The 19,451-nt window shown below is 37.4% G+C and overlaps 1 protein-coding gene across 4 annotated transcripts in view; it reads right to left on the bottom strand.

The window, feature by feature from the left end:
- Positions 1 to 258: 258 nt before the first annotated feature.
- Positions 259 to 19,451, bottom strand: part of LOC104234912 (uncharacterized) — a 29,516-nt gene continuing 10,323 nt past the window's right edge. For 2 of the 4 annotated variants that reach the window (XM_070152879.1, XM_070152878.1), the window contains exon 11: positions 2,651 to 2,913. The gene's annotated coding sequence lies outside the window, so the exon portion shown is untranslated. Of the gene's footprint in view, positions 426 to 2,650; positions 2,914 to 15,659; positions 17,372 to 19,451 lie in introns of those variants that run through there. The other 2 variants (XM_070152882.1, XM_070152880.1) reach the window with 2 other exon arrangements.

Raw genomic sequence — 19,451 nt, 5'->3', positions numbered from 1 at the left:
CGGGTGCCTGAGTCCTACCTGTCAAACACCCCTAAGCATGTGTCTAAGATATGAACCTGAGTAACATATGTTGAATTACAAAAAATAACATACAAGAAGGAAACATGCATTCAAGGCATATGTACGTATACATGCAGAATACAGTGGGTGAGTCAACAAGGCTACTATAGACAACCATACATCCAAAACTGAAAGCCGACAAGGCCACATACAACTCAACTAGACATATTGTCTATAGACCTCTAATAGAAACATAGTTGTATAAAGACGGGACTGAGCCACATCATACCCATATACATACATATATATATATATATACAAATGTATCATACCAAAACCAAAGCAGCTCCGGATCAAGTGGAGCACGCCAACTCTCACTTATCAGGGATCCTAAGGAGGGGGACAGTCAGCTTGCCTACCTGCACCTGCGGGCATGAAACGCAGGCCCCGTGAAATAGGGCGTCAGTATGAAAAATGTACTAAGTATGTAAGGCATGAAAATTAGTACGTAACAGACATAGATGAAACATGGAATATAGAAACACGTCTTTAAATCTGAATAACTTTGTAAATTCTAAAACATTTATAACGTTATGCACATGCGTATAAATGTCGTGTCATGAATAGGTATGGGTGTACATAATATCATCAAGCCACTAAGGGCATCCCATCATATCGTCTCGGCCACTGTGGGCGCATCATCAACATATACTAGCTGATCAGGTGGTGGTGCGTATATAACGCCGTAACCTTTTTCTCATATGCGAATATAACGCCATTTGGTCATGGGTCAATGCACATGTATAAATGAGTGAAATACATGAAAAATACGTAATAATCTCAATATTCCTTTCGGATAAACTTTTTCAACTGTGTATTATTCTGAGACCCATGAACAGAAGATAATAATAATTCATATGGGGAATCAAGAATATAGACACCCCTATTATTTCTATGAACAGAGTAATTTATGGAAACTGTGCGTTTGCTCGTTTCTTCAGTATAATTTGGACCATGCCAAAAGAAAGAAGGGAGGACCTTAATATACCCGTTTCTTAATTTATTTGAACGAATCTGCTTTTGAAATTCTTGAACGAAATTTATACTTGGATTTGAAATTGGAACGAAATTGTCTTCTGCTTCTAGCGTTTTTGGCTTGGATTGAAATTTTGGACGAAATGTTTTCTGTTCAACGTTCATGGTTTCAAAAAAAAAAGAACAGATTTGTTGGCTTGAATCCTTTACAAGAAATGATGCCCAAGTTCATGGAAAATAACAGAATCAGAAAGTCTATTTGTTCATATCCCTTTTTGAATTATGGATTATCACCTTGTTTTTTTTAAACTTCATCCAAAATATTAAGTTGCCACCTAGGATAGTAGACTAAAGAGTCATTATTTTTGGTAGGGAGGGCTGCCACATGCGGGGGGGGGGGTGGGGGCGTAAATTATTAAATTTTAATCCACTTATTAGTTAATCGGGTAATGTCACGTTACCCAGTAATTAACCAATTACCCGCATAATTTAAAAATTACCACGAATTACTTAAAATTCTATTTATTTTTAAAATACTTCATATATACTTTATATATTATACTATTGTGGTCATATGGTACCTTGCATGATACTAGTTCATAATTATTGGGTATTATCGCTCGACCCATTTTATTCCAAAAATTGGTCATTTTCAACAAAACTCATTTTTTTTAATCTGTGTACCCATTTATCCTTCATAACACTTATTTATCGCTTGTTATAAATAGCGTAAGTACGTTAACGTCATGATGATCTCATCCTCGAGTCTACGTCGGTTAACTGAAAACGAAATTTTAACGTACGAAAATGCGAGATGTAGCATCCTTCCCCCCTTAGAAACATTCGTCCTCGAATGTTCAACTCCCCGTATCTATATAACTTTGGTAGGGTCGCCTTTGTAACAACACTACTACCAACTCTCCCTGTAGAAGCTTAATAATCCAATGCCACATCGGACCACAATTATCAATAACGACAATGGCCTCACATGACCAACGACAATAATCAACACAAGAATTTATACACGTACCTTATGATTATGACGTCTCAGTCAGACCCTTCTCTGGAGGAGGAAATAAGTAGGGATATTTAGATTTCATGTCTTCCTCAGCCTCCCAAGTCATTTCTTCCACATTGTTGTTCCTCCAAAGTACTTTCACGGAGGCTACCTCCTTATTCCGTAGCTTGCGGATTTGTCGCTCTAGAATGGCAACCGAAATTTCCTCATATGACAAGTCCTCTGTAATCTGTACATCATTCGTGGGCACCACTCAGGTAGGATCGCCAATGCACTTTCATAACATAGATACGTGAAAAACCGGATGCATAGACTCCAATTCCGAGGGCAATTCTAACTCATAAGCTACTTGGTCCACTCTCCGAATGATCCTATAAGGCCCAATATACCGTGGGCTAAGTTTGCCTTTCTTGCTAAACCTCATCATACGTGGCTTAATTGGAATTAATTGCTCCATGTTTTACCCTTATTGCCGATTAAACTCTTATGTGCCTTAACTGAAGTTTTTGCTTCTTTTATTTCTCACGACCCAAAATTCCACTAGTCATGATGTCACATAACCCAAACCTGCTAGGTAATCCAATTACAACTATCCAATTCCAATGAAATTTATAAGACATTTAAGTAAGAGCAAATATTTGAATCTCATACACTTCCCAAGGACTGATAGTACAAATCATGAGCTTCTAAGCTTATAATTTACAAAGCTAGTATAAAATTATTACATCATCCGTTTGAAATATACAAAAACAAATTTCTATAATTCTAAGGCTACCATGAATAAGATGCAGCTACAACTGGAACACATGTACGTCTTCAATTCTAGCTCCGTTGATCACAACAACATCAGCAGCCAACATCTGCACGCAAGGTGTAGAAGTATACTATGCGTAAAACCGATCCCATGTACTCAATAAGTAACAAACTTAACCTTAGGTTGAAAGTAGTGACGAGCTAGAACAAGGGTCGGGTTCAATACCAATAGCCAACAACAGTTCATAACAACGTAAAACAAATAACAAAAGAAGTAACTCAGAGATAAAAAGCTCAGTTTATTCATAGTTCCCGAAAATAGTTTCGCTTTTCAAGTATATTAATAAAAACTCAAGTCTTTTACTGAAATTGCCAAAAATATGAGTAAGTTTGAAAACTGTTTTTTTTCAAAAGCTTTCCACGGTAAATGCTTCATTTTCAAATGGCATGAGGAAAATACATCTCTATGCTTATATGTCAATATGTGTGAGAAGTCATGAATGACGTGATATCGTACAACATGAGGAAAATGCATCTCTATGCCTGTATGTCAAGTGTGCATGTCAAGTGTAATGCAACTCAGTGATAAAACCATATGCATACTCTCAGAGTATCAATTCTCTTAGTCCTCACAGCCACTCTATCCTTACAGTCACTTAGTCCTCCCAATCATTCGGCACTCGCACTCAGTAGGTACCTGCACTCACTGGGGGCGTGTACAGACTCCGAGGGGCTCCTTCAACCCAAGTGCTATAACAAGTCAGTCATGGCATAAATCAGTCAAACATGTTGCGACATGCAGCCCGCTCCCATCATAAATCAATAAAATATGATGCGGTGTGCAGCCCGATCCTATAAACATCCTCACTATCAGGCTCTCGGCCTCACTCAGTCATCAATCTCTCCAGTCTCTCGGGCTCCCAACATGATAAGTATGTAGCCTAGACATGGTTTCTAACATGGGTCATAGCTCAATAACTCTAATACGTAGAGCTTTTATGGTTACAAATACGATCAGGTAACTATATTGTACCACAGAAATAACAGAGTCACAATTCACACGGTGCATGCCCACACGCCCGTCACCTAGCATGTGCATCACCTCAACACTAAACACATAACACGTAATTCGGGATTTCATACCCTTAGCACCAAGTTTAAAAGTGTTACTTACCTCGAACAAGCCAAATCCAATATCGAGCAAGCCCAACGATGCCCCAAAGATGCCATCCCGCACATAGTGACCCTAAATGGCTCGAAAATAGCTAAAAGGAACTCAGATACATCAAATAAAGCCCAAGGAAATAATTCCAAATGATAAAGGCCGAATCCTTAATCAAAAGCCCAAATTTGGCCAAAAGTCCAACCCGGGCTCGCGCCTCGAAACCTGACAGCCCATTCCATTACGAATCCAACCATACTAGTTTCACTCAAATCCAACTCCGATTCGATGTTCAAAACTCAAAAACGCACTCTATAAAACTTTACGCTAAAACCCCCAATTTCTCTTTTCAAAATGAAGATAGATTCATGAAATAAGATCAAAACCAAGTGTAAAATACTTACCCCAATCCTTGTGATGAAAATTGCTTCAAAGGTTGCCTCAATCTGAGTCCCACATCTCAAAATATGAAGAAAGGACCAAAACCCTCGATTGATAGCTTCTGCCCAGCAGTTTCCGCATTTGCGGACAAATGCGTCGCTTCTGAGACAAGACTTCTGCTTCTGCGGAGTTACACTAAGCATTGAATCCTCGCACCTGCGGATCATAATCCACTTCTGCGACATCGCAGGTGCGAGTCTTGTTCTGTTCCTGCGCCAAATACCGCTTCTGCGCCATAGGCCATCACTTTTGCGTGGCTACAGATGCGCCCCTTACTTCCGCTTCTGCGATCTTCCTCACCAGCTCAAACCTCCCTTCTGGAACTTTTCTATCGCTTTTGCGACCATCGCACTTGCGCAAACTAGCTGCAGATGGGATAACACCAGATCTGCCACCAACAAACTTTGCCAAAAATAATCCAAACAAATCCGAACCTCATCCGAAACTCACTTGAGCCACTCGGGATCACGTCTGAACATTCCAAAAAGTCCCATAACATAATATGGACCTACTCGAGGTCTAAAATCACACATAACAACACCAAAACAACGAATCACACCTCAATTCGAACTTGATAAACTTTGAACTTTTTAACTTCCATACCTCGTGCCGAAACATAGCAAATCAACTCGGAATGAACCCAAATTTTGCACACAAGTTCCAAATGACATAACAAAGATATTCCAATTCCCGTAACCACAATCCGAATTTGATGTCCACAAAGTCAACTCTTGGTCAAACTCGTGAACTTTCCAAACCTTCAAATTTTCAATTTTCGTCAATTTGTACCGAAACCTTATAAAACATCCAAATGCAAATTCGGGCATGCGCCCAACTCCAAAATCACCATCCGAACCTATCAAAACCATCAAAACTCCGTTTTGGGGTCAAATTCACAAAAAGTTAAAATTGGTCAACTCTTCCAACTTAAAGTATCAACAATGAAATTCATTCTTCCAAATCGATTCCGAATAATCTGAACCAAAATCGATGATTAACATAAGTTATAATACATCATATGGAGCTACTCATACCTATAAACTACCGAGCGAAGTGCAAATGCTCAAAATGACAGGTCGGGTTATTACATTATTGCTATGCTATCCTTTCCGTAATTGTTTATCCTTCATTGAAGTTATTATTATTTTTCCCATGATCTGCTTATCCTTAGTTGAGTTTGTTAAATCTCATCCATAATTGCTCAACCCTAATTGAAGATTTGTGATCCCTTATCATTGTTAGCTTACCCTTAATTAGAGCCATCGATTCACGTTATCCCTCTTATCGTTGAATTTGTACTTATGTGGAATCTTTGTTACACGGTATCTCTTCCTTGTTGAGTTATTGCTATGTTGTACCACTATTTCTTGTTGTGCCTTTCCTTCTGAGTTCTTCCTTCCGTCTCTTTGTGTTTTGGAGTTCCTGAGTTGATTTACTTGTCGTATTCTTGTGTTATTGTCGTTGTTACTATTGCATTCAATATTGTGTTTACACGAGGTTTTTGACGTGCAGATATTATTGTGGCATGAGGTTTCTGCTGTGCGGATGTTATTGTGGCACGAGGTTTCTGCTGTGCGGATATTATTGTGGCACGAGGTTTCTACCGTGTGGATGTTATTGTGGCACGAGGTTTTTTCCATGAGGATTGTTATTGTGGCACGAGGTTTCTGTCGTGCGGTCGTTATTTTTTGCACAAGGTTTTTGTCGTGTCGTTTTGATTCATTTTACGATTTTGAGACTACGAGGCGGTACCTTGGGATGGCTCTGTTGTCATTTCCCTTTTCTGTGCACTTGTCTTTGATTGTTGTTTTCCTTGGCATACTATTAATTATCCTCCTCCGTATTGCATTATTTGCTCAGTTCTATGTAGTTACTCTTGTTGTGCTGGTCGTTTTTTCAAACATCGTTGCTATCTTATTTACATTGTATATTTCGTAGTGACCATTTCTTATGTGTCATTCATTGTCTTTGCTCTTATTTGTTGAATTTGATCGTGGTAGAACACTTGCACAAGCATACATGTATATTAATCACCCACATCAGTTTTAGAAGATGAATCCTGATGTTATTGACCATTACGTGTATCCTTGTCTACTTGCCTTCTGTGTGTGAGTTGTTTCCCTTGGCACGCGAGTCGTCCATGCGGTTATGAATTGAAATGTGGACCCAAAATGCCAAGTGATTAGGGTTCAAAAATTGGGACCTGTGAGCTTTGATTATGAAGTTCGGTACCTCGTGGAAATGCTTGAACATATCTGGTGTGAAAGCGGTTGTTCTTATAGAGTTGTTATTGGTTTTCCCTTCATTTGATTTTTCCCCGAACTTAGACGTTCAACTTACTCTACAACATTATCACCTAACTGCTTCTTGTTAAATATTGTTGTTATTAGCGTATCATTGTAAGTATTAATTTGTGTTCCTTATCCTGCTTAAGCTTATATTGATATCGTCCTCTATTCGTTCTTCTACATACTTATTCAGGTTGTTTAGTCTAGTAGGTGTCTTGACTATCTCTTTTAACTACTTCACCGAGGTTAGTCTTGATACTTACTGGGTACCGTTGTGGTGTACTCATACTACGCTTCTGCATATTTTTGTGCAGATCCAAGTGCCACGGTTGTTGTTGACTATTAGCTGGCTGGTCGAGCTGTGGAGACTTAAGGTAAACCTGTCGTCACGCTCGCAGGCCTCAGAGTCAACTTTTGATTTTGTTTTTGTACTGTTTGATTTCCATTCCGAATAGTTGTACTTAAGGATTTTCTTAGCTAACTCAGTAGAGCTTATGACTTGTACTACCGGTTTTAGGAATTGTAATTTGTTTAAGATCTTTATCTCGTATTTTTCATTTTATGGTCGAATTCTTCTGTTCATTTAGTAAGTGTTAGGCTTACCTATTCTTAGAGACTAGATGTCGTCACGACATCCTACAAAAGAAAATTTGGTTCATGACATTCCGGCAGGTTCGTGTAATATTTTCGGGCTTGTACGCATGTTTGATTGGGGTCTCGGGTGACCCGAGGTTGTTTCAGTGCATTATGTGAAAATTGGAAAATTGAGTTTTAAACTTGAAAATCTTGAGTTTTGATAATCGATCTTGATATTTGATGTTAGTTTAATGATTTGAGCTAGCGAGCGAGTTTGTATAATGTTAGTACACTTGTGTGAATGTATGGCCAAAAATATCATTCCCTCATTGATTAGTTTGATGCTGGCGAGGCTAGGTTATATGGTACTGATTTGGTAAAGGATGCCTTGGATAAGGTAAAGTTGACTCAGGAGCAGCTTCTTACATCTTAGTCCAAGCAGAAGAGCTACACATAGTAGAAAGTACGTGATTTGTCATTCATGGTGGGCGAGAAGGTACTTTTAAAAGTATAGCCGGTTAAGGGTATCATGAGATTCGGGAGGAGAATCAAGTTGTTCATCGGTCCATTCGAGGTTCTGGAGATAGTTGGTGAGGTTGCATATATGCTTGCTTTGCCTCCTAGCCTATCGGAAGTTCATTTGGTATTTCACGTGTCTATGCTTTGGAAGTGCCATGCCGATAGGTCCCATGTGTTGGATTATAGCACAATTCATATAGATGAGAGCTTGAGTTACGAGGAGGAACCATTTGCCATTATTGACAAGCAGGTTCGCAAGTTGAGGTCTAAGAAGATTGCAGCGGTGAAGGTCTAATGGAGAGGTCAACCAGTCGAGGATGAGACCTGGGAGATCGAGGAAGACATGTGGATTAGATATCCACACTTATTCGGCACTTCAGGTATGATTCTAAACCCGTTCGAGAACAAACATTTGTTTAAGAGATTGAGAATGTAACAACCTGACTGGTCATTTTGATTTCTAGATCACCATTCACATATTTAAGATTTTCCGTATGTGATTTTCCTGTTTTATGACTTGTGGGACGGTTGGTTTGGTTTTGGAAGGGTTCGGGTTGAATTTGGAATACTTAGTTCCATAATAGTGGCCTAAGGTGGCCAATTTTGACTTGAGTCAACACTTTGAGTAAACGACCCCGAAATTGGAAATTTGAAGGTTCCAATAGTTTTGTATGGTGATTTAAGACTTGAGCGTATGTTCGGATCGAGTTTCGGGTGGATCGGGAGCTTTTCGACGCTTATTGTTGGAAGTTAGCATTTTGAAGATTTTAGTGTTTTCTATGTTTGACTTGAGGGGGGCTTTGATGTTATTAGATTCCATTTGGCATTCTGAGCTTAGGAGTAGGTTCGTTTTTCTATATTGGACTTGTATGTGAAATTTGGTGTCATTCCGAGTTGTCTAAGCATGATTCGTCATGTTCGGAGTTAGTTGGAAGAAGTTTGAAGATTAGAAGTTGATTAATTTGGTTTGGGGTGTGATTCTTGGTTGCGATGTTATTTATGTGTTCTAAGACCTAGAGTAGGTCTGGATAATGTTTATGTACTTGTTGGTATAATTGTACGGGGTCCCGGGTGGCTCGGGTGAGTTTCGGACCACCCAGAGTAAGGTTGAAGTTGGCAGATTTTGCTGATATCTAGTGTGCATTGTGATCGCGGAGAAGGCATAGCGATCGCGGAGTGTTGTGTGGAGCTGAGAAGAGTTGTTCTTCGTGATCGCAGAGGGGCCATCACAATTGTTGATGGCAGTCTGGTAGTGCTTCACATTCGTATGGTTAAGGTCGCGAACACGACGTGTTTTCCAAGGAAGGCAGTTAATCTATGCGATCGCATGAAGGCTTTCGTGTTTGCTAATAAGTGTGGATCTTAACCACTTATTAGTACCTTCTTGCTATAGTTTTTAGTCTGAAAGTATTGATTTTTGTCTCCTAATCTAATGAAAATGGTTGAATTGTAGGTGTGCTGGAAAATGTTAGTTAAATAAAAATGACTCAAAAAAGAGATATTCTAGCCAAGTTCAGCAAAGAGGAGAAGTGCTGAGAAAAGTGCAGTCCGCAAAATTACACGTGCTGCCACCAAAGCAAGTGTAGTCCGCAAAAGAAGGAATGCATCGCAGAAGAAGAACTAAAACTTCAGGAACTTTTGGCTGAAGAGCGATACGCAAACTAAAATGTGCAGTCGCACTTGGTCCGCAAAAAAAGGTTTGCACTGAAAAGCTTGAAAGATTAGAGAATGAGCAATTGAACAAGTCTAAAGCCTTCTCAAATGCAGTCCACAGAAATTAAAGTGTGGCCGCAAAAGCTGAATTGCAACCGCATAACTCATCCTACTAAAAGCACATGCAATATCAATCCAACAAAGTTTGGACCGCAAAAGCTAATGTGTGGTCGTAGAATCCTCTGAAGGTATTTTGTCAGTGATTTTGGGAGCCCTATAAATAGAACTTTATGACTTTTTTAGGGAATCTTTTCATTATAGCAGCTAGGAGTTCGGTATCTTTTAGGTATTTGGAGCAAGTTTGAGAAACAATTACAGAGGATCATCTACTCTTTCATCTAATTTTAGTTTTATGTCTTTTATGTCTTTTTATTTTCATCTTTTCAAGACTCTTAACATGAGTGGCTAGATTTTTATCTAGGGTTGTGATCCAACCCTAGTATGTAAATCTTATGGGTTATTAATATTATGCTTGGGTTAGTGTTGTTTAGCCTTGTTAATGCTTTAAAGTTAGAATTGATGGTTACAAACATTGATTTATGTCTTTTTGACCTTGTTCTTACTTGAGAAAAAGGAACTTAGTCTAGGAAAACTTGGCTAACAAGAAATTAAACTAGTTGACTTATTGATTAGTTCAATTAATGAATTTGAACTAGAGATAGGGATAATTTAATTTGGACTCATATTCAATTGCATTTATAGTTACCCATTTGGACTTGAGAAAGGTAATTGCACTTAATCACTCCTTAACCGAGAGGTATTGTGAATCCTGAGCCAATGTCCCTCAAGGTGATCCCAACGTGATTCACCTTCATAAAGAATTTCAAGAACATGGGCAAGCTATTGTGGAATTGACCACCACCATGACTCAACTTGCCAAGGCTCAACTTCGTCAATATCAAGCTCCTAAGCAAGTTCATTCCATGGAGGGGGTGAGTGTTTTGGCCAATAAGAAGCGGACTAAAGGTCCCCAATTTCAACCCCGGGTAGTGACTTATGCACAAGATGATGGTGGTTATGATCCAGATGAATCCTATCAAGAGCAAGAAAAAGAGGTACAATTTGTGAACAATTACCAAGGTGCAATGGAGCAATTTCCAAGGCTCTAATCAAAATCAACCATGATCTCAAAATAACCAAGGCAACTGGGGTTCTAACAATTAATGGAATTGGCATAACAAAAATAACCAAGGGGACTGTAGAGGTAAAATCCAAGGAAATTGGGGGAACAATAACAATCACGCAAATCAGAGTTTGGGTTTTCCAAAGACCTCCAATGTACCAACAACCAAGCAACCCATATCCTTATCCTTCCCACGGTTCAAGTTCCTCAAGCAATGAAATGGTTCATATTGAGAACAAGTTCAAGTAAATGATAGAAAAAGAATGCGTATTCAGATATCCAACTTGCCTCACATACCACATCGATTCGTAGTCTTGAAGTTCAAATGGGGGAAATCTCTCAAGCTATTAATACTCATGCTAATAGCGTATTACCAAGTGATACAGTACCTAATCAAAGGGTGGTAACAATATGGGACATGCCATGGCGGTTATCACAAGAACCAGAAAAGGCGAAAATGCACCGACCTCAAATGAAAAGCAAATTGGAGATGATGACCAAATGTCCCAAGAGGAGTAAGTCCCACAAAATGATGCTCAAGTATGTGATAAAGTTCGGATTGATATTGATGATAGTGTGAAAGAGACTCTAGAGGAGGTGAACCCGTCTAGAGAACACATTATTGACAAGCTGGATCGGGTGGTGCAAAAGTCTAGGGAACCCTTACCAAAGACTCCACCTCCTTACCCTAAAAGGCTCGCTAAGAAAAATGGTGAGAATTAATTCAAGAAGTTTATTCAAATGATGAAAGGTCTCTCTATTAATGTGCTATTGGTGAATGTTTTGGAGTAAATGTCCGGTTATGCCAAGTTTCTGAAAGATCTTGTGACCAAGAAGAGATCGATGAACTTTGAAACGATAAAGGTCACTCATCAAGTTAGTGCTATTGTTCATTCCATGACTTCTAAGTTGGAGGACCCCGGGTTTCACAATTTCTTGTACTATTGGAAGTGTCAATTTTGCTAAAGCTTTATGTGATCTTGGGGCCAGTATCAATTTGATGCCATATTCAGTGTTTAATACTTTGGGGATTGGAAAACCAAGACCCATATTTATGAGGTTACAAATGGTTGATCGCACAATGCAAAGATCGTTGGATGTGATTGAGGATGTATTGGTCTGAGTTGATAAATTTATTCTTCTAGCGGACTTTATTATTCTTGATTGTGAGGTTGATTATGAAGTGCCTATAATTCTTAGAAGGCTTTTCTTGCTACGAGTAAGGCCCTTTGTGATGTTGAAGCCGGAGAACTCACTTTTTGAGTTGGTGATGAACAAGTGGTATTTCATGTGTAAAAGTCTATGCGTCAACCAAATAGCAATGAGGTGTGTTCTTTCGTGGATTTGTTGACCGATGTCATTGTTGATTATACTAGATCCACAATCAATATTTATTTCATGTTGGAAGCCGTTTTGCTCAACTTTGATGATAATGAAATTGATGGTTTCATGTAATGCGTGAATTCTTTGCAAGGAATGAGGTCTTACAACTATGCACCCTAAAAGTTATCATTGGATCTTGAGAATAGAAAGACTCTTCCTACAAAGCCTTCAATTGAAGAGCCACCTACCTTGGAGTTGAAGAAACTATCACCCCATTTTCGGTATGAATTTCTTTGCCCTAGTTTTGCTTTACCTATTATTATTTCTTCTTGTTTGACTAACATGCAGGTAGATTCCACATTGGCGATCTTACAAAGGAGAAAGAAAGATATTAGGTAGACTTTGGCAAAAATTCGGGGTATAAGCCCCGCATTTTGCATGCATAAGATCAAGTTAGAGGATGGTGATAAATCGTCTATTGAACATCGAAGAAGACTCAATGACGCTATGCAAGAGATGGTCAAAAAAGATATTATCAAATAGTTGGATGTCGAGGTTGTCTACCCATTTCTGGTAGTTCATAGACTTCTCATGTTCAATATATCCCAAAGAAGGGGGGCCATGACAGTTGTTACTAGTGATAAGAATGAGTTGATACCTACAAGAACGGTCACCGATTGGAGAGTTTGTATGGATTATCGAAGGGCCATTTCTCTCTCCCTTTCATGGACCAAGTTGGCCAGTCGTGCTTGTTGACGACCAATTTTGACCCTCATTTTAAAAATTAATTAACTTACACTTATTAATTATCAATAAATATGTTAAAGATATTTTCTAATTAATAATGCATATTTTTAAGTAATTAATAGTGTTATTATTAACTATATAATTATAAAGCTATTATCTTTACTATTTTACCCTTTTTAAAAATAGTAAAATAATTTTCATGTTCATCACATAGGTATATAATTAATTAAATAAAGTTATTTCTCAATTTTTGGCAACATAACCTTTATTTTAAAATAAATCCGAAATTAGTGTAGTAAATAGAAAAGTAAGATATTTAGTAATTAATTAACTAATTACAGTAATTAGTAGTGTATTTGATTATTATAACTTTATTGCATTTTATTGAGACTAATTAAGTTTAATTAAATTAATTTAAAAGAGGTTAAAGACTAAATGGCTATAATTGCAATTGCACTCCTAAAGACATATTGGCCATATTTGTAAATTAAAATTGGCCCAAACACAAGCCTAATCCGTAATTAACCCAGTCCAGGTCCACCCTCTCATTCCAACTTGGAAATCCATGACCTCCTCTCCGATTCAATGCCATATCACCCCTTTATCACACTCACAAAGGAAGCACAGTGGATCTAAGCCGTTCGTTCCTTAGATCAACGACTCACAATTTATCTCTATTTTCTCTTTAATTTAAAACACTCATCAGATTTAATCACAACCGTTGGACCACAAGAATCCAACGGCCACTAAAATTCCTCATTAAAATCCTTTAATGCCCAAATATTCAGGGTCGTTGATCAATAGATCTAACGACCCAAATTGCATCTCCCATTTTTATCCCTAAGAGATGACCAACCCCTACCCAAACCCTAAATCATTTCCTTCGTGACCCAGCCGCCCTTTCCTTTTTCCTCTCTATTCTCTCTAAACCTGCAACCACATCAATCCTCAAGACCTTGCACAAATCCGTACAAGGTCAACAAATCAACCACGAAATCATCTCCTATGTCCCTGCTAGCCGCGATTCACGCTTGAATCTTTCCTCTTTCGTTGTTATAATTCAAAATCCCAAATAAAAACCCTAGGTCTAAAATGATGACTTGGAATTTCATCTGTTTTGGCTATGTGCTTTCAAATCGAAGCAGGCGTGAAGATAATATCTGGCTTCATCATTGTTATTCGACGTTCAGAGGTCAAATGCAATGACCTCTAGACATTAGGGCTTCCACCGATAGTTTTCACGCTTCAACGGTCAATCACTCATTTCTTCATGCCCAAGTAATTTCTATGATATTTTTCCCTCTATTTTCTCTGATTTAACCTGTTTTGCTTTCATCATCCAATCTTCGTCATTTCCACTACCTAGATTCAAATCTGTTGAAACCCTAAGGCATTGAATGTCAGTATAAATAGGAGCTTTAATGCCCACACCTAACAACACCTAACAATATGAGAAAAACAATCGAATACGAGTTTGCAAAATCTATCAGAGACCCTAGATTCTTGCGGGTTCTTCATCTTCCTCTCTTTCCGATTCTGAGTTCGATTCGTTGGTAGTTTTTTGAGCTTTGATTCCTAAACGGCTAATAAGAATCCTTGTTTGGTTTGCTACTCAAAGGAAGGTTAGTGTACTTCAATCCCTTTCTTTCTTTTAATCATTTTAGTTAAAATCATGCCTACCCTGTTATTCTCTTATGATTGTTTATGTTTGTGATATGTTGTTATTAACTTGTGTTTGATAATCATGCTTTGCATATGAACCAACTATTTCCCTTAATGTCTCGAGACTGAGTTAACATTAATGGACTGTTCTTGCAAGATTAATGAATATCCTTAAGTTGAGTTAATCTGTGTGCTAATTAAAACTTATATAGCTGGATAAAAAGCCTTGATGGTTATGTATACGAGTTATAGCTTTAGATTCTCTTGATGGTTCTGCTATGGTTCTCATGTTTATTCTATTGATCTTTACCTTGGTATTACCTGCTAATCTGTATCATGCATTTGAGATTGCTCTACCTGATAAATATAAGTTAAAATGGGATATGAGCACTTAAGGTTAACTACAAGGCTATCATTCAGTGGAAATATATCAGCTTAAGTCTGTTTGGGTGGTTTTTCTCTTTCCTAATGCATTCTCTATAATCATGTAGTTCTTGAAAGACCATTGTAGTGAATTTCTGTTAGCCTTCATGACTATTTGATCATGCCTATGAGCTCCACTGTATAAGTATGCCTATGAATAACCTAACTAAGTTATATGAATTGCTGCAATTAACCTCATATGAACTCTGACTGCTGCTGTTAACTTAGACCAAACATGTTTAGATTGTTTTTTTAAGAATTTGGTTAAGAGACAGAATTTGACAAAGAATTTTAGTTGTTGTATTTATGTATCATCTATTGAATTGATCATGTTAAACTAGAACTTCATCTTGTTAGAACTAATCTACTGAACCTGTTTGAGTGGGCTCACAATCCTACTACTAGAACTGTGCATGCTTAATATGAAACAATCTATGTTCTGAACCCCTTTAATTAGCATGTTGTTCTGATTCTGTACTTTACCATGTTGTAGCCTTACACTCTTTAGGATTGTCTCATGTGTGTGTCTGTATACCCGCTAAGGGTTCTGCACTTCTCCTTGTTTTGAAATAGACCTCTGCTTGTTTTCAATACTTATGTTTGTACTCTCATGTTGTATGGTTACACAAGGAAATTGAACCCTGCTAAGCTAGCATAAATTAATTGTGATTCACTTGTGAACTTAAAAGAAATTCTTGATGTCTACTTATCCTGCTTTGAATATAATACCATGCCTTAACTGCTAATGAACCTAGGTAAAATTAAAGATCTCTTTAGAGTTCTGTCACTTGTTAAGTAAGTGTATTTGCCTGTCCCTATCTCTTAAGAACCCTAAAATGGACTGTTAAACCTTACAATTAGTAAGAAGTAGAATGCTAGTCTGTGTGTGGATATCTATTAAGTGTATATGTGATTGAGAACATGATTATAGCTAATGATAAACCTTCCACTGATATTAGTAAAGGTAATACACATCAATATCTCTTATGAACTACCTGACTTACCTATTCTGTGTCCTTGTGTTAGCCTGTTGGTACCTCTCACTGCTTGCTAGCACCTATAATTAGTTCTGTTGAGTACTCTCAAGCCTGATGCAGTATATGACATTGTGTTATATGCTTGTGTGCAAACCATGATCTATTTGATAATGTTTTAGTGTTCTGAACAGTCATTTGCAAAAGATGTAGATCTCTTTGTGTGTTGCCATCACTGTTGTATTGGAATTTATATTGAGTGCCTCATTAGCATTTAAACCCGTAGGGAAGAGTAGGTGTGAGTAGTTAGGGGTATTTGAGAGTAGAGTTTAGTTCTTGGTTGAGGTACTCTCTGACACAAGCAATAGCAATGTTTGGGGTCCTTGAGACCCTTGTGAACTTTGAAGTGCCAGGGATTCAAAGGGTATCTTGACCATTTATGGAATTTTACCTCAAGCCTTTAATCTATTGACATTTGCTAATCTCTCTAGGTTTAGTGTTCAATGGAAATAAAGGTCTCGCTGTAAATTGCTTTACTCTATGTGGCCTCACATTAACTTGTACCTCCTAACCATTGATAATTTGTTACAATTTTATTCTTGAGTTTATATTGATGTTATTTGTGTTTAAATGCTGAATTGGGTTGTATATCTAATGACCTTTTTCTTTTTTGCATTACTCTGAGTTGGGCTTGTCGAGTTTTCTAAGAACTCAGGCCAGAATTCTTAGTCCAAAGTCAACTAAAGCGGTTGCTACCACTCGTTGTTGCTGGGCCTAACATTCTTTAGGCCCAAACTACGAGTCTAGTTTTCCTTTCCCTTGTCGCTTTTCTTTACATAACATGGTGTTGCTTTATGTGTATACTAGTTAAAGATGGCCCGTGCTAAGCCCATCATTTGTTAGATAAAATTGTTATAGAATTAAGTACATTATGGTGAATTAGATATTATACAGGTATGTTATGTAATTTCACCAAGGGGTTGTAATATTGTAGAAGTTGAGCCATCACTATATGCTTGGGGTGATACCAAAAATATACTTACTGGCTTGAGGCTTGCTTTTAGGTGAGTTTGAGGAGGAGAAAAAGAAATGGTTACTTAGGATAAGGAGACGAATATGTTGTATGCCTAAAATAATTGAGTAGGTATGGACTTCATGTTCACTATAATTTATCAGCACATGAGGAGTAACTATGGAAGAAGAACGTACAAAATGAAAGACGAGACATAAAAGATACAAAAGGCAGTGGGTCAATTATCCTTAATTGTCGTGTAATAGGAGGCAAAGGCAAGAATAAAATTATGGTTGAAAGAGTGAGGTCTCAATTTCCCTTTAGGCCACAAAACGAAAGTATGCAGTGTATGTAAACAAATGAATGAAAGGATTAATAGGTGTTTAAAAGGTTACCACAAGGCAATGAAATCTCAAAGGTCAAAACAATGGAGTAACTCATAAAATGAAAATAATAATAATAATAATAATAAAAAGATAAAGCAATAGCGTAAGTGGATTTATTGGCAGAATGATGGTAATACAACTACCACTCTTTTGTCAAGCGTACACCATCACACTTGCCGGATATGGCTGTCCATTGGACAAGAGCAGCCTCCTTCCCTTTTACCAGCAGAACAAAATGGTATAAGAGAAAATATGGTACAACAAAGACAACAAATGATGCGGACAATCAAGGATAATCTGAATTACAAGGGGTTTCAGAAATGGCACGTGTATCTAAAGTTATAATCCTATAGCCAACTTGAACTTGAATCAATCTTCTTTTCTGTTTTAAAAAAAATCTCTTGAATAGGGTATAAGCATTAACTTTTGACACTTCGATTCTGAATGAGGGAACAATTATAAAAACCAAGCAATCTTAGGTTGTTAAAATTCTGTAGGCAAACTGAATAGTTCTAAGAGAATTTTTTATGGGTTTCTATTTAGTAGGAGAGGCAGGCTTAATTGTAGACTATCTGGCTATATCTTATGAAAGCTGTAAGGAAGTATTAAAAAGTTTAAGTAAATTGAATTGAAGGTTATTGGATTAATTTGGTACAACAAAGACAACAAATGATGCGGACAATCAAGGATAATCTGAATTACAAGGGGTTTCAGAAATGGCACATGTGTATCTAAAGTTATAATCCTATAGCCAACTTGAACTTGAATCAATCTTCTTTTCTGTTTTAAAAAAAATCTCTTGAATAGGGTATAAGCATTAACTTTTGACACTTCGATTCTGAATGAGGGAACAATTATAAAAACCAAGCAATCTTAGGTTGTTAAAATTTTGTAGGCAAACTGAATAGTTCTAAGAGAATTTTTTATGGGTTTCTATTTAGTAGGAGAGGCAGGCTTAATTGTAGACTATCTGGCTATATCTTATGAAAGCTGTAAGGAAGTATTAAAAAGTTTAAGTAAATTGAATTGAAGGTTATTGGATTAATTTGCTCATGTCTATCACTGTGCAAAATGGTCATATTTATGCATATGGGCGTCACTAAGCCCTACCAGTATATAATCGTGTTTCCAAACATATTTCTAGACTTTAGTAGGCATGTTCTAAGTTAATGCTCTGCTAGTTAACCTTTGCAGTTACAAATTGGCTAACTACATTCTCTATTTTTTTTTCATCCAACAACGCTCTCTCGATGTTCAGCTAATACATTACTAATTAGTTGTTACCCATAGTACAAACTGGTAGTTATGAACAAGTTCTTATGGTGAAAACCTTATTGGACTTTATCACCAATACGTGTTCTCTCTGATTCTCTATATTTTTAAGGACCCTTTTGTGGATTTATCCTAAGGTTGTCTGGGCATGGGGTTTGCTTATTCTTGTTAAAGATACTTTCAATTTCCAAAAATCTGGTCGTCCACTAAACGAAGCCCAATCTGGTATCCAAACACAATGATTGACTATGAATGTTGCTCAAACAAATAACATGCATATGTAAGTAACTGTCTATAATTCTCTTCAGGTACTATACTTTGCACAACTACTTCCACTGACACAATCTGAATAAGAGAAATCACATAAAGCAACAAATTTGAAGTGCCACTGCAAGCCCGATGATACTATTTGTCTACTCCTTAAGAAATACCAGGTATTGCTTTTTCTGTTGTAACCACAGAAGAAATAGAGCAAACCCGAGAGCAAAAGTAAATTCAAACCAAAAAGGAAGTTTAGATCTACTATTGCATTTTTTCAGCAAGCAGTTGCAAACTTACAGGACTCCCAAGTTGTAATGTTTGTCTAAAACACGTGTACACAAGGGACAAAACATATGTACAGGCAGGCCACATACTTCATGGCATAGACTACCTACCACAACCTTTTATAGCAAAAACAGTTTCTAAATTGATTGCAAAAAAAGTGTACGTAATACTTTAAGAAAAAAATTAAATTCTCAAATGGTAGTTGTGTTATTCTTCTGAGAAGGAGAAGTATGAAGTTTGAGGCTGGTTGATAACGGAACTGGCCTGCTAAATTTTGAAGACATGACTCAAATATAAAGCAATTGCCGGAGAAAAAAGCTGAATGCGCCACTTAAATTTGGGTCAACTACAAAACAAGGGTGTTTGAAATTCATCTTTAACGAGGTATATTTTCAGCAAAATATTGACATCCAAGTGGTTCTAGAAAATTATCATAAGTAAGTTTTTGCCTTAATAACTTTCTGCTCTTCATTCCAGT

This window comes from Nicotiana sylvestris, chromosome 8, assembly GCF_000393655.2.
Source record: "Nicotiana sylvestris chromosome 8, ASM39365v2, whole genome shotgun sequence".
Lineage (NCBI taxonomy): Eukaryota > Viridiplantae > Streptophyta > Magnoliopsida > Solanales > Solanaceae > Nicotiana > Nicotiana sylvestris.
Note: the sequence above shows the minus strand (reverse complement) of the source record. Positions and strands in the feature narration are given on the sequence as shown.